The 13,963-nt window shown below is 40.6% G+C and overlaps 1 protein-coding gene across 1 annotated transcript in view; it reads left to right on the top strand.

Annotated features, from left to right (window-relative positions):
• Positions 1-13,963, top strand: part of L3MBTL4 (L3MBTL histone methyl-lysine binding protein 4) — a 417,980-nt gene that overhangs the window by 327,288 nt on the left and 76,729 nt on the right. The window lies entirely within an intron of this gene.

Below are 13,963 nucleotides of genomic sequence, written 5' to 3'. Positions count from 1 at the left end.
CTTAGCAGTTGCTTATATGGAAAAAAATTTGTTTCTTCTTTGCCTTTGAAGCTTAGTTTGGTGAGATATGAAATTCTTGGTTGAAATATCTTTTACTTAAGAGTGCTGAAAGTAGGTGCCCTGTCCCTGTTGGCTCATAAGGTTTCTGCTGAACGGTCTGCTGTTAGCCTGATGGGGTTCCCTTTGTATATGATCTGGTGCAAAGTTACTTTTCTGAAACTGTACTTTAATAGTAAAGCTGCAAAGCCACTATTGTTTTTGCTCTCTTCTTTTCCAAGCACTGATCAGAAAAATGGAGAAAGGAAGGAAAAGAAGGATGCAAGGCTTATAAGCTATAGTGGTGGTTGTCAGCTAGAACTATTGTCCACCAGCAGGTGGCCTGAGGGCTTATTAAGACCCTTAGTAAGTCTTCTGGGGAGACGTGAAGTAAATGCACAGGGAAATAGATTGTGGAGAGTTGAACTGGAAAAAATAGTTTGGTTATTTGGAAGCAAAATTCCATGGTCTTTAGGTACAAAAGTTACTCTTCTAATAAACCACTTAAGGATGGAAAGAAGACGTGGTGAAGGCAGGGCAGACCTCTTCTGTGCTAGGCTTCATGGTGCTTATTCCCACAGCTCTCCAAGATGAGTTATATTTTTTTCTTCCACTCCTCATCTTCCTCTTTTTCTTCCTTGTCCCCTCCCTATTTTCCCCTTTCTTTTTCTTTTCTTTTCACTGTGGAGAAACTGTAGTGCAGAGAGTGTAGATAATCTTCATAGGCCCACACAGCTCATGGCTGGCTACTGGCACCAACACCTGTACTTCTCATTCACCATGGAAGCCAGCATGTTGGCTAATGTCCTGTTTGGCAGCAGAGGCTAGAGTCTCCAATGTTAGTTAACGCTACTTGAGAAACACCTTCTTACATGCCAGTTTGAGAAGAAAAGAGATATATAGGGCAGTTCCCCACCACATCCATTTGTGACCATGGCATGAACACAGACTCAAATGAAAGATGTGTATTTGCATCGAAGGGTAATGAATCATCAACGTGTTTTCACTTTGCTTCAGAGAACTAGTGCTGTATATCAACATTAATGTTCTTTTAGCATTTTTATGCAGATTATTCTTTTTTTATTATTATTATACTTTAAGTTCTAGGATACATGTGCACAACGTGCAGGTTTGTTACATATGTATACTTGTACCATGTTGGTGTGCTGCACCCATCAACTCGTCAGCACCCATCAACTCGTCATTTACATCAGGTATAACTCCCAATGCAATCCCTCCCCCCTCCCCCTCCCCCATGATAGGCCCCGGTGTGTGATGTTCCCCTTCCACAGATTATTCTTAAAGCAGTCATCTGAGCACTTATATTCCAAACACAATTCAGAATCTTGCCTACTCCCAAGGTGACCTAAAAACAAAAGTAGTTATCCCTTACTAATGCTCTTGAGAAGACATTCATGTTTAAACTTTGATTCAATGGATGTACATTATAAAATAATGAATCTACTAAAGGATCCTTTTACTCGAGGCTTTTGCTCAGCCTTTCAACATACATTTTATGGAGCAAGTACCCTGTGTTCAACACTGAATTTCAGACAGTCAACCAAACTGTAGTGAGGTCAAAGGAAAGAAATACAGAAGTGAATGATTTTTTAGTGGACAAGCTTTGGAAAATCCTAGTCTTTAGAAGTGAGATTTAAAAAGTCATTTTCCTATAATTTAACTCAAAAACATAGATCTCTATTTGCATTGTGGTTAAGAGCACAAGTATGGGATCTCATTCATTCATTTATTTAATAAACGTTTATAGACAGTCTACCTCTTAGTAAATACTGTGTTAGGCATTAGGGTACATTGCTTACCCAAACCAGGTATCGAACCTGTCTTGACTGAATCTTACATTCTAGTGGGGCAGATAGATTAATCGAATGACTGTATTGAAAGACATCAACCTGCACCTGTGGCAGTGCTATAACGAAGATTGCATAGGAGGCTCTTAAGAGCCTATTTATTCCAAAGGTATTTAGTATAATTGAGGAACTGAGATGAAATTGCTGGAGGAAGTGATATCTGATCTAAGATACAAAGGATGAGCAGATAGTGATGAGGCCTGGGGAGGGGAGAAAATGCCTAACACGGAGAGCAGCACGCATGGCCTGTCAAGGTGAACAGTAGAATCCCAGGCCTGGAATACTGGATGTGGGGAGAGACTGGGTGGCTGTGAGGAAAGCAAGTCTCAAGTTGAACCGAGACAGGAATCTGGCCTTTGTTCTGAATACAGTGGTGAGGCATCCACAGGTTTAAAGCAGGGAGAGTAAATGATCAGGGAATGGGCAGAACAGAGATACACATTGATCAGCTAGAAACCCACTGAAGTGTCCTAGGATGGAGGTAATGATGCTCAGACTTGAGCAGTGGTATAGAAAAGATGAAGAGGGTACATTCAATATGTATTTCAGAGGTAAGCATCAACAGGACTTGGATATTGGGAGTGTGAGACTGGAAGTATTAAGGATGACTTGGATAACGAATAGATAGGGGTGCTTTTTACCAAGATAAGGAAGCTTGCAAAGGATTAGGTTTGGGATTTGGAGACAGCAGAAGGGATGAGAGTATTGAGTTACGTCTTAATATGTACCATTTTAAGAGGCCTTTGAGAAAGCCAAGAGGAAATGTCAAGTAGCAAGGATACGGGTCAGAACCTCCGAAGTGAGGTTTGAGCTGGAGATTAACATTTGCAGATAGTGTGCACAGAGGTGGCAGTTGAACTCGTGCATCTGGATGTGATTGCTTAGCAAAAGGGTGTTCCAGAAAGGCCTAGACCGAAGACCTGAGAGACCAACACTCAAAGGCTTGGCCAAAGGGGGAAGAGTTTGACTGGAAAGGCAGGAGGAGAGGCAAAGGCCACTGTTTCCCAAGTACCCAGAGAAAAAGGTAGAGGAAAAAGAGTTCTCAGTACTAGACAATGCTGAGGGCTCACGTGGGACTGAAAACACATCGGGTTGGATTGAATAACACTGAGGTCTTTGGGGACACTAGTGAAAGCTGTAGTGGAGTAATGGGTCAGATTGAGTGATTGACGGTGGGGTAGGTGGGAGGTATGGAAGTGACTGAGAAGCTCAGGGGAGAGAGGGTGAGGACTGGAGGCAGGTGTGGATTTATGTGCTTCGTGTATGTGTGTGTGTGTTTTGTAAGTGAGGGCACTTAAAAGTGCTCCAGTGTCAATGGGAAAGATCCTGGTGAGGAGAGGTTGAACTTACCCAAGACAGAAGGGCCACTGAGGTCATAAGATTTCTGAGACAGCTCAAGAGATGGGATTAACCTTGGGTGGGAGGAGGAATGGCTTCTGTAAACTTTGAATTAGTGGGGTATCTCACTTCGGTGGTTCTATTTTCTCTGTAAAGCATGAGGCCACATCCTCTGTGGGGAGGGCTTGGGGGAGGTATGGCAACTGGGGAAACCTGTGTGCGAATATTGAAGGAAGTGGAAGTTTGAAATGGTTCACAGATAGCCGGGCAGTAGTTCATCCCCATAATCCCACCACTTCAGGAGGCCAAGGCAGGAAGATCACGTGAAGCCAAGAGTTTGAGACCAGCCTGGGCAACGTAGTGAGACTCTCATCCGTACAAAAACAATTAGCCAGGCATGGTGGCACACACCTATAGTCCCAGCTACTCAGGAGGTTGAGATGGGAAGATCACTAGAGCCGGGAGGTTGAGGCTGCAGTGAGCCACAGTTGTGCCATTAAACTCCAGCCTAGGCAACAGGGTGAGACCCCATCTAAAAAAATTAAAAATGAAACAGTCCGCAGGGTGCGTGGAAAATCAGGTAAACCAAACCAAGAGTGTAGGGTGGCTGCGAGTGCTGGACCTCTCTGAGCTGGGTGAGCAGGAACCATTGGTGGGCGTGTTCTGCCTTCGTGACTGCCTGAGCACACCCAGGAAGAGCAGGTAGTGAGGCTCTTCCCAACTGCCATATTTGCCAAATGATCACAAAGAAAAGACAGAGAAATAAGGGGATGTGGAGCATTTGCAAGACCAAAAAAAAAAAAAAAAGTCAATTTCAGCCTAAGCTGAAGAAAAGGACAATGAAGAAAGAAGATTAATAAGATTAATAGGTTGGAGAAATTGCGGGGGCGGGGGAGCAATCCATTGAAGACCCCCACGGGTGTTCACCTGTTGAAAGTAAGTTGGTGAAGAGGAGATGGCAGGTGTGGTGGGCATGGCCTGAAAGTCACCCTGCAGCGTGCTCACCTGGGCAGTAAGGTAGATCCAGAAGCAGCTGGCTCCACAGCTGCAGGCCCGATGGCAGGAATCTCTTGGTTCCACCACTGATAGACTGCATGTACTGAGCAGGCCGCCCCCATCTCCAGACCTTGGTGTCCTTGCTGAGATTTGGGGCCAGCCATGCCATCTTTTCAGGTTGGGAGGATTGAATAAGGTGATAGAGGTAAAACAGCGCAACCTGTGACTCCTGATTGGGAATCTGTCAGAAGTGTCAGCCACTGCTATTTCTTCATTGTGACACATTTTCTAAACAAATCACAAGTTTTGCTGTTGTTACTTACTTTTTTAAATTCTAGGAATCAAGGCAAAAAACAACTCAAATTTTATAGAAATTATGTGATTTGTAAATATATTATTATGTTGACTTAATCTCCTCCCGTGTGACCCTACAACTGAGAGTGGAGAGTAGAAGGCCAGCCGTGGGAGTGGCAGGATGAGAGTCGAGTGGATCCAAGAATAGGATGGTTTAGGGGCTTGCCATCTTCAGGTGTCTCTCTTTTTCAGGCTAGGACTAATGTAGGTTCTTTTTGTAAACCCTTAAATGGAAGTTTTAGGCACTGAGTGACTTAAGACACTCAAAGGACTCCTTGTCTCAAAAGAGATGTGAGTTAAAAGTTTACTTATTTAGGTTTATGTACTTGTCCATCACCCACACTCAACAGAGATGGGACTGAAGTATATTTATCTTTGTATATACAGACCCACGGCAGGCACTCAGTAATTGTTTGCAGTATGGAGTAGACAGGAGTTAGTAAGTTTTTGGTTCTGTGATGGATTGGTGCAGGATATCTCTATCCCAACATGGTAGACATTTTGGGCCAGACAATTCTTAGTTATTGGAACAGGATATATAGCAGCACCCCTGGCTTCTACTCACTAGATGCCAGAGGCAGCCCTCTCACCCCAAGATGTGACAACCAAAAGTGTTTCTGGATATTTGTGAATATCTCCAGGATGAAAGGGACAAAATTGCCTCTGGTTGAAAGAGCACTGGTTTAGAGAAAATCTTTAATGTGATCTCTTGTGTTGAATTTTTAAAAGTTTATTTATTTATTCGCACAGGAAAAAAAATGAACTGTAATTCCAAATACTTTGTAAGGTATGTTTCTGAGAAGTAAGATTCCAAGTATTTTTAATTTCTCTCTGTATTCTTCTGGCCTTTTGAAATTTCTCACCTTTCCTATTGTACATGTGTTACTCTTATAAGTTGATAAAGGAGAGAATGAAAAAAATTTAATATTTGGAAATGATTTTTGAAAATACATACTTTTCCTGCTATCATGACATTCTCGATAATCATATTACTTAAGCTAATGAACATTGTTATTTTTATTATTGTAAGTTTTGTTTCATTATCTAATTTTTCAGATAATTTTATTTATTTTAGTATTTCAATCAGCAGTATCATAATCAACTATTAATTCTAGTCCTAGGTATTGGTACTAACTCATTGGTTAGCCATGGACTGGAATTTAGTCTCAAAGACACTTGACCCTTTTCTAGAAAGGCGGAAGCTTTCCCAGCATGAAGTGACTTTGAGATAACCACACTTGTCAAGTGTCACTATGAGAGGCTTAGGGCCCAGGAAACAGGAAGGAAGAGGGTATGTGTGTATGTGTGTGCATAATGTATTAATAAATTCACTGGCATACTTAATTTTTTTTTTTTTTTTTTTTTTGAGACGGAGTCTCGCTCTGTCGCCCAGGCTGGAGTGCAGTGGCCGGATCTCCGCTCACTGCAAGCTCCATCTCCCGAGTTTAGGCCATTCTCCTGCCTCAGCCTCCCAAGTAGCTGGGACTACAGGCGCCCGCCACCTCGCCTGGCTAGTTTTTTGTATTTTTTTTAGTAGAGACAGGGTTTCACCGGGTTAGCCAGGAGGGTCTCGATCTGCTGACCTCGTGATCCACCCGTCTCGGCCTCCCAAAGTGCTGGGATTACAGGCTTGAGCCACTGCGCCCGGCCGGCATACTTAATTTTTAAAATATCAGTCAGCTAAGAGAATCTGCAAAACTCCAAATAAGAGAAATATCCAAAAGAAAGGATCTTGGGTACTCTTTCCTTACCCTTTCATTTGCATTGGCTTAAGTTGGGGGAAACTCAAGAAGTGAAGACTTTCTTTTAGCACAAACATTCAGAAAGGGAGCGGGATGAATAGTCCTTAGAGAATATGTGGGAAGATAAAGAACCAACCCTAGCATTAAAATGTGGGCGGAGCAGAATATTTTCTTTTTAAAAGCAAGAGAAAATTTTCTTATTTTTCCTTCAGTGTTTTAATCACAGGCAATCTTAGATACCAATTGAATTAGTCAGCTCAGGCTGCCAAGACAATCTGGGTGGCTTTAACAACAGAAATTGACTTTTCACAGTTATGGAGGCTAGAATTTCAAGATCATAGTTTGGGCAGGGTAGATCTGATTCTGGGGCCTCTTCTCTTGGCTTGTAGACTACTACCATCTGTCTATGTGCTCCTGTGACCCTTCTTTGTATGTGCACGGGGCTGGGGGAGGGAGGGTTGGGGAAGAGGGCGGCAGGGAGGTTGGGGAAGAGAGAAAGAGAGAGAGTAGGTGCTCTGTGGTGTCTTTTCTTATAAGGGCACTAATCCCATCATTAGGGACCCACCCTTCTGACCCCATATAACCCTAATTTCCTTCCCAAATCCCCATGTCCAAAAACCATAGGGGGTTAAGATTTTACCATATGAATTTTGGGGGAACACAGACATTCAACCCACAATACCTAATTAATGATAACATGCAAAAATGGGTGACAAAATTGCGAATTATTTACAAGGCAAAGACTGTCAAAAGTTATCTTTAATACTATTTGCAGTTCAGTGGAATGTAGGCATTTTTGTTGTTTTTGTTGATTTCTTTCTGTTAGGTGACTCCTCACATTGCTGCACTGTACTTCTTAACAGAAGTGCCACTCTCCCCCATCAATGTTGCTATCTTTTACTAGGATCACCAAGTCAGGTTAACAGTCAAAAAATGATCCAGAAATTGATTTCTAGTATCCTCTATAATTTTTTCTGGTATCACTGTTAAAAATATGTCTAGGTAAGTTATTTTATCTGCATCAATATTGGTTAAGTCTCATTGTGACGTAAATATTCAATCAGTATCCCTGCCCTTCTCTGTCATTGAACTAGAACATTACACAGATACTTCCCACTCCTTCCTTATCCACTTGTCTTCACCTGTTCCAAAGTATGTATTCTCCTGTCTGTTGGTGCAAGAGTTATTTCACCCCCTTATTCTCTCTCCAAGTTATCCTGTCTGCTTCTTTCTTCCCAGTGCCAACTACTCATGAGGAGCCTACTCCTCCTTTTATTTGCCTGTTTAGAGCAATCAGCACTTTAATATATCTAAATATTTATTATTAAGCCTCCCCTATATGATTCCAAATGTCATTATGCAGAAGAACAGAGTAAAATTTTCTAAACCATGATCCTTTAATCCTGTGTTAACAGAGGTTACAGTTGGTGGCAGTTGTGTAGGCTATAGTTACAGATTTGTGTTCTACCAGTTGTCTGTTTGCATACTGCAAGCAAAATGCTTTACCTGTTAGTGGATGTCAAGCTAATTTAACCTGCGATTTACAGAAATCAAATTTCTAGTCTTGCATTATACTTCCAAGGGAAGTGCCCTGCACAAATTTCCATGTAGAGCATGGTGGCCTTTTTAAATGAATTTCTCCATTGCAAGAATGAGATGCTTCTTGGGAGAAGATTCTGGAAGATACTGGAGTAGGAATCACTAGGACTCCTTCTCCCTTTGTAGACAATAACTGCACTGGCAGAATCTGTCTGATGCAATTGTTTTGGAACTCTGTAGTCTTGGAGTCTATCAAAGCCTTGCAACTTCCAGGAAAGGCTTGCTTGGACAATAAATAGTGGTTAACATGGTAAACTGCAGTTACTTTGAGTCATTCCACCTCTTATCTTAGCACAGTAGTAGTTACCCATTTCACACTCCCGAACCCCTGTGGCAGGCAGGTGTGCATGCGTTCCTGGAGCAGCTTACACACTGCTTGTGGGGGCAAGGGTGGGCAAAAAGTGTCTTGTCCTCCAAATATCAGGGATCTGTGCTCTGACTGCTGATTGCTGCTTCCAATCACAAAAGTGCAAAGAGGTGGTGAGCATTGTTGTCGCATCTCCCGCATTGTTGCAAGCCCCACCCCTCCAGCTGAAGTGACTCAGGGAATATAAAAAGCCAGTGCACTTTTATTTTTGACCCCATTCCCCTCATTTTTCTCTTTTCCTCTTTTGGGACCAGACATTAAAGACTAAAACATCCAAAAGCAACCATATCTATGGAGAAGTTAGAAAATGACTATGTATACCCCAGGAAAGGTGCAGGCCCAGGAAAGACCTAAGGAGACCTTACGTTTATACCTCAGGCTAATCCTTGGCACAGAGATGGCCCACAACAATCAAACAACAACAATTTTAAATATAAAAAATTAGCAAACTCTGGGGCAAGAATCTGATTTCCAGAGTCACCACATAATTAGATTTAAATGCTCAGTTTTCAATAAGTAATCACAAAGCTTGCAAGAAACAGGAAAGTTTGACTCATTCAAAGGAGTAAAAATGTCAATGAGAAAATGTGCCTGAAAAAGAACCTAATGAGATTGCTACCAAAGACTTTAAAGCAACTGTCTCAAAGATGTTCAAAGTAAAGGAAGATGTAGAGAAACTCAAGAGAACAATGTATTAATAAAATGGAAATATCAATAGAGAAATACAAAACCTAAAAAGAAACCAAAAAGAAATTTTGAAGCTGAAAAGCACAATAGCTGAAGTGAAAATTTTACTAGAGGGATTCAAAGGGAGATTTGAGCAGGAAAAAAAACAGAATCAGCAAACTTGAAGATAGGATAACATAAATTATTGAGTCAGAGGAAGAGAAAGAAAAAGACTGAAGAAAAGCAAACAAGATTCTAAGGGGCCTGTAGGACACCATCAAGAGATTCAGCTTACGCATTGTGAGAATTTCAGAGGATGAAATAAAGAGGTATAGAGAAATAATTTCTGGAAATTTCCAAAATTAGTAAAAGACATGAATATAAACATCCAAGAAGCTCGATGATCTCTAAGATAAACTCAGAAATCAAATGGAAACACATCATATTCATATTTTCAAAAGACAGAGAATGTTGAAAGCAGCAAGAAAGAGGCAGCACATCGCATACAAGGGATCCTTAAGCTTATCCTCAAATTCCTTGTCAGAAACCTTGGTGGCCAGAGATAATGAGCCAATATTCAGTGCTAAAAAAACCAGAAATACTGTCAACCAAGAATTCTTCATCCAGAAATACCATCCTGTAAAAGCGAGGGAGAAATTAAGACATTCCCTTTTAAACAAAACTGAGGGAGTTCATAACCACCAGATCTGCCCCGCAAGAAATGCTCAGAGAAGTCCTGCACATGGAAATGAAAAGACACTAGAGAGTGATTCAAAGCCGTGTGAAGAAATAAGGATCTCAATAAGGGTAAATACCTTAGACAACTATAATAGCTAGTCTTAGTATAACAATGGTTTGTAACTCCATATTTTTTCACAGTTTAACAGACTATGCATTTCAAATAATTATTAGTTTATGGTTTGGGGCATACAGTGTATAAAGATATAATTTTGGGACATCAACAACCAAAAGGAGTGGGAGCAGAGTTTTTGTGTGCCATCGAACTTAAGCTGGTATAAATTTAAGTTAAAATGCTGTAACTTTAGTAATCCCATGGCAACCACAAAGAAAACAGCTATAGAATATACACAGAAGAAAGTAGAAAAGGATTTTTTGTAACATTTCATTACAAAAAAATCAACTAAACATTAATGAGAGTAATATAGGAAGTAGGAAAACAAAACTATAAGGCACATGAAAAACTAATAGCAAGATGACATAAGTCTCTATCACTAATTATTTTAGATGTAAACAGGTTAAACACTCCAATCAAAAGACAGAGGTTGGCAGAATAGGCTTAAAAAAAAAAGATCAAACTATATGCTGTCTTTGAAAGACTCACTTTAGATCCAAAGACATAAGAGACTAAAAATAAAAAGATGGAATAGATATTTCAGGCAAATAGTTACCAAAAGAGACCAGAGGTAGCTATGCTAATATCAGAAGAAAATAGATCATAAAATGTTACAATAGGCAAAGACATTATATATTAATAAAATATTTAATACCACAAAAGGAGATAGCAATTATAAACATTTGTGCACCAAATAACAGACCATCAAAATATATGAAACAAAAACTGGAAGAATGGAAGGAATAAGTAGACAGTTATATGATAATAGTGGATAGAACAATCACACATACATAAGGAATAGAGGACTTAACACAGTGAAGCAGCTATCTAACAGACACATAGGGGACACTACCCAACAGTGGCGTACAGTCTTCTTAAGTGCACAAGAAACATTCTCCAGACAAAACATATGTTAGGCCACAAATTAAGTCAAAATGAGGCATATACATACAACGGAATATTATTCAGCATAGCAAAGGAAGACAATTTGCACATACGTTACAAAATGGATGAACTGTGAGATGAAATAAGCCAGTGACAAAAAGATAAATACTCTATGATTCTACTCATATGAGGTACTTATAATAGTCAAAATCACAGAGACAGAAAGTAGAGTGGGGCTTGCCAGGGCTGAGAGGAGGGGATAATGGAGAGTTGTTTACTGGGTCAGAGTTTGAGTTTAACATGTTGAAGAGTTCTAGAGATGGATGGCAGTGATGGTTGCATAACATTATGGATGTATTTAATACCACTGAACTATACACTTAAAATAGTTAAGACGGTAAATATTGTGTGTATTTTACCACAAAAAAAATTGATACAAAACAAGTCAACAGAACAGTGCAAAGGACCCCATGTACTATTTACCAGCCCCCGCAATCACAACCCATGGTCAGTTCTGCCCTATCTATACCCCCACCTGTATTGTTTTGATACAGATTGTGTGTGTGTGTGTGTGTGTGTGTGTGTGTGTGTTTGGAATATATTTCATGAAAACACAGATTCCGTTCAGTGATATAAAACAGCACATCACAAAGCTTTTTTTGCACATAACATGTTAAGTTATTTTTTTAAAAAATTTAAGGCCAGGAACGGTCGCTCATGCCTGTAATGCCAGCACTTTGGGAGGCCGAGGCGGGCAGATCATGAGGTCAGGAAATCAAGACCATCGTGGCCAATGCGGTGAAACCCCATCTCTACTAAAAATACAAAAAATTAGCCGGGCATGGTGGCGGGCACCTATAGTCCCAGCTACTTGGGAAGCTGAGGCAGGAGAATTGCTTGAACCCAAGAGGCGGAGATTACAATGAGTCGAGATCGCAGCACTGCACTCCAGCCTGGGCAACAGAGCAAGACTCCATCTAAAAAAGAAGATAAAAAGGTGTAGGGGGCAGAGAAATTCTTTTTAATGGGTACAATCCACACAATGCAGGTGACCGTTACTCTAAAAGCCCAGGCTTCATCATTATGCAATGTATCTGTGTAACAAAACTGTACTTGTGTCTGCTAAATCTGTGAAATTAAAAAAACAAAAACAAAAAAAAAACATGAATCTGATTTGCCTTTGGCCACCAGATGTCTGCAGATAGGCACACAGAGGTGTGAGATAGCACTTTCCGTTTGCCCTTCGTCTCTTGTTCCTTTGCCATCCCTCATGAAGCCGTGCTGGAGTTGACCTGCTGGATGATGAGACCTGTGAAGCCGAGTCAGCTGCCCCGGTCATCCCAGCCAAGGCCATGTCCTCTCTGCTCAGCCAACAACTGTCCAACAAACGTGTGAAAGGGCCCTGCTGAAATCAGAGCTGACCAGCCCACTTGAGCCTAAATCACTGACACACAGATGTATGAACTAAGTAAATACTTTAAAAAATGAGATGCTGATGGTCCCTGAATTTCTCAAGAGGCAAAGAATGGTCCCTCCTAGCAACTTATAAATGTTCAGAAGTCAGATGGCCGTGGAGAAATAGCACCTCATGTATAGTTTCTCCCTATCTGCAATAAGGTGAAAGAAGGCATTTATCTTCTCTGCAACCGGAAAACCTATAACCCAAATGCCCAGGAACACAAGAACGCTGTTCACCATTCTGCTGTGCTTATTAGCAGAAGATATATCAGCTCGCAAAATCCCCTGTGAAACAGAAACTAAAATAATACTCAACGATCTTCTACTCCCACAGGGGAGGAGGGAGAGGAGCAGAAATCAGCACAAGAGCTGGGTTTAGAACTTGGATCACATGTGGCTTTTCTCAATGATCACAAACCCCAGCCTCGTATAATTAATAATTGGATGTATTAAGTATTTTATGGAGCAGTCTAGCCAGACAGCAACTATAAAATGGAAACATGGACCAGCTTGGTAAAGGGAAAGATGAAATTGTAGAATTAATTAGTTTGTTCGTGCATTGAGTATTTCATAGCAGTAAGCTTATTGTATTTATAAAGGGAAAAACCTCTGGGTATAATTTGACTGTCTGATTGTTTATGTCCTATAGTGCAGTTTCAGTATGTTTCATGTTCCTGTGCCTGTTTTAAAATATTTTATTTCATCATCATAAGAAGTTTTTAATGCAATGAAACTTCAAACCAGAAAAATCTTAGAAAATTAATGAAATAGGGAGTAGAGAGAAATGGAGATAGCATTAAACTAAATACAAAGAAAAAATTGAAACAAAATTTTTTTATTTGACAAAATTTGAAGTGGCAGGGGGAGGGTAGATGCAAATACATTTGACCTGCTCAGATAAAATCTTAATTGACAGGCTTGTCTGAAACGTTGGAATCAAAATGATCATTTTCTTTCTTCCTTTTCCATGTCCTCTCTGCAATGTACTTCCAATGGTACTAACTGATGTTTAAAAAAAAAAAATCAAGTTAGTCTGAGAAGGTTGGTCCCCTAAACAAAAAAGTAAATGGCGTACCTTCCTCCCTCTAAGAGCCTCTGCGTTGGCTGGGCGCGGTGGCTCACACCTGTAATCTCAGCACTTTGGGAGACGGAGGTGGGCGGATCACCAGAGGTTGGGAGTTCGAGACCAGCCTGGCCAACTCGATGAAACCCCGTCTCTACTAAAAATACAAAAATTAGCCAGGCGTGGTGGCGGGTGCCTGTAATCCCAACTACTCAGGAAGCTGAGGCAAGATAATCGCTTGAACCTGGGAAGCAGAGGTTGCAGTAAGCCGAGATCATGCCACTATACTCCACCAGCCTGGGCAACAGAGTGAGACTCCATCTCCCAAAAAAAAAAAAAAAAAAAAGAGTCTCTTCGTTAAAATAAACCTAGTACTTCACTTGTTTAGTAAAGCAATGCAAATTAATACCTAATGATAAAGTCAGAAGATGTGTATACGTATGAGTTCCTGCTTTCTTTCATTTCGCAGTCTGATTCTCCCAGACTAGGATTTTTGCTAGCTATTTGTTCTATCACCCAGAATTTTGAAAAGGCTAAAAAGCATATTATTGATTTGTGCACTTGGTGCAAAATTCAAAAGGTATTAAGGGGTATACAGTAAATATAAGCTCCCTCCATGAACCTGATCCTCAGCCTTCAGTTTCCTTCCTTGGAATAATCACTGTATACTTGTGTGTCTTTCTAAAAATATGTTCTGTTTATTTAAGTACATATGTGTGTATGTGTATTTACACAAGT

The sequence above is a fragment of the Piliocolobus tephrosceles genome, chromosome 18 (genome assembly GCF_002776525.5).
Source record: "Piliocolobus tephrosceles isolate RC106 chromosome 18, ASM277652v3, whole genome shotgun sequence".
Classification (NCBI taxonomy): Eukaryota; Metazoa; Chordata; class Mammalia; order Primates; family Cercopithecidae; genus Piliocolobus; species Piliocolobus tephrosceles.
This window is presented reverse-complemented; position numbering and strand designations above follow the sequence as displayed.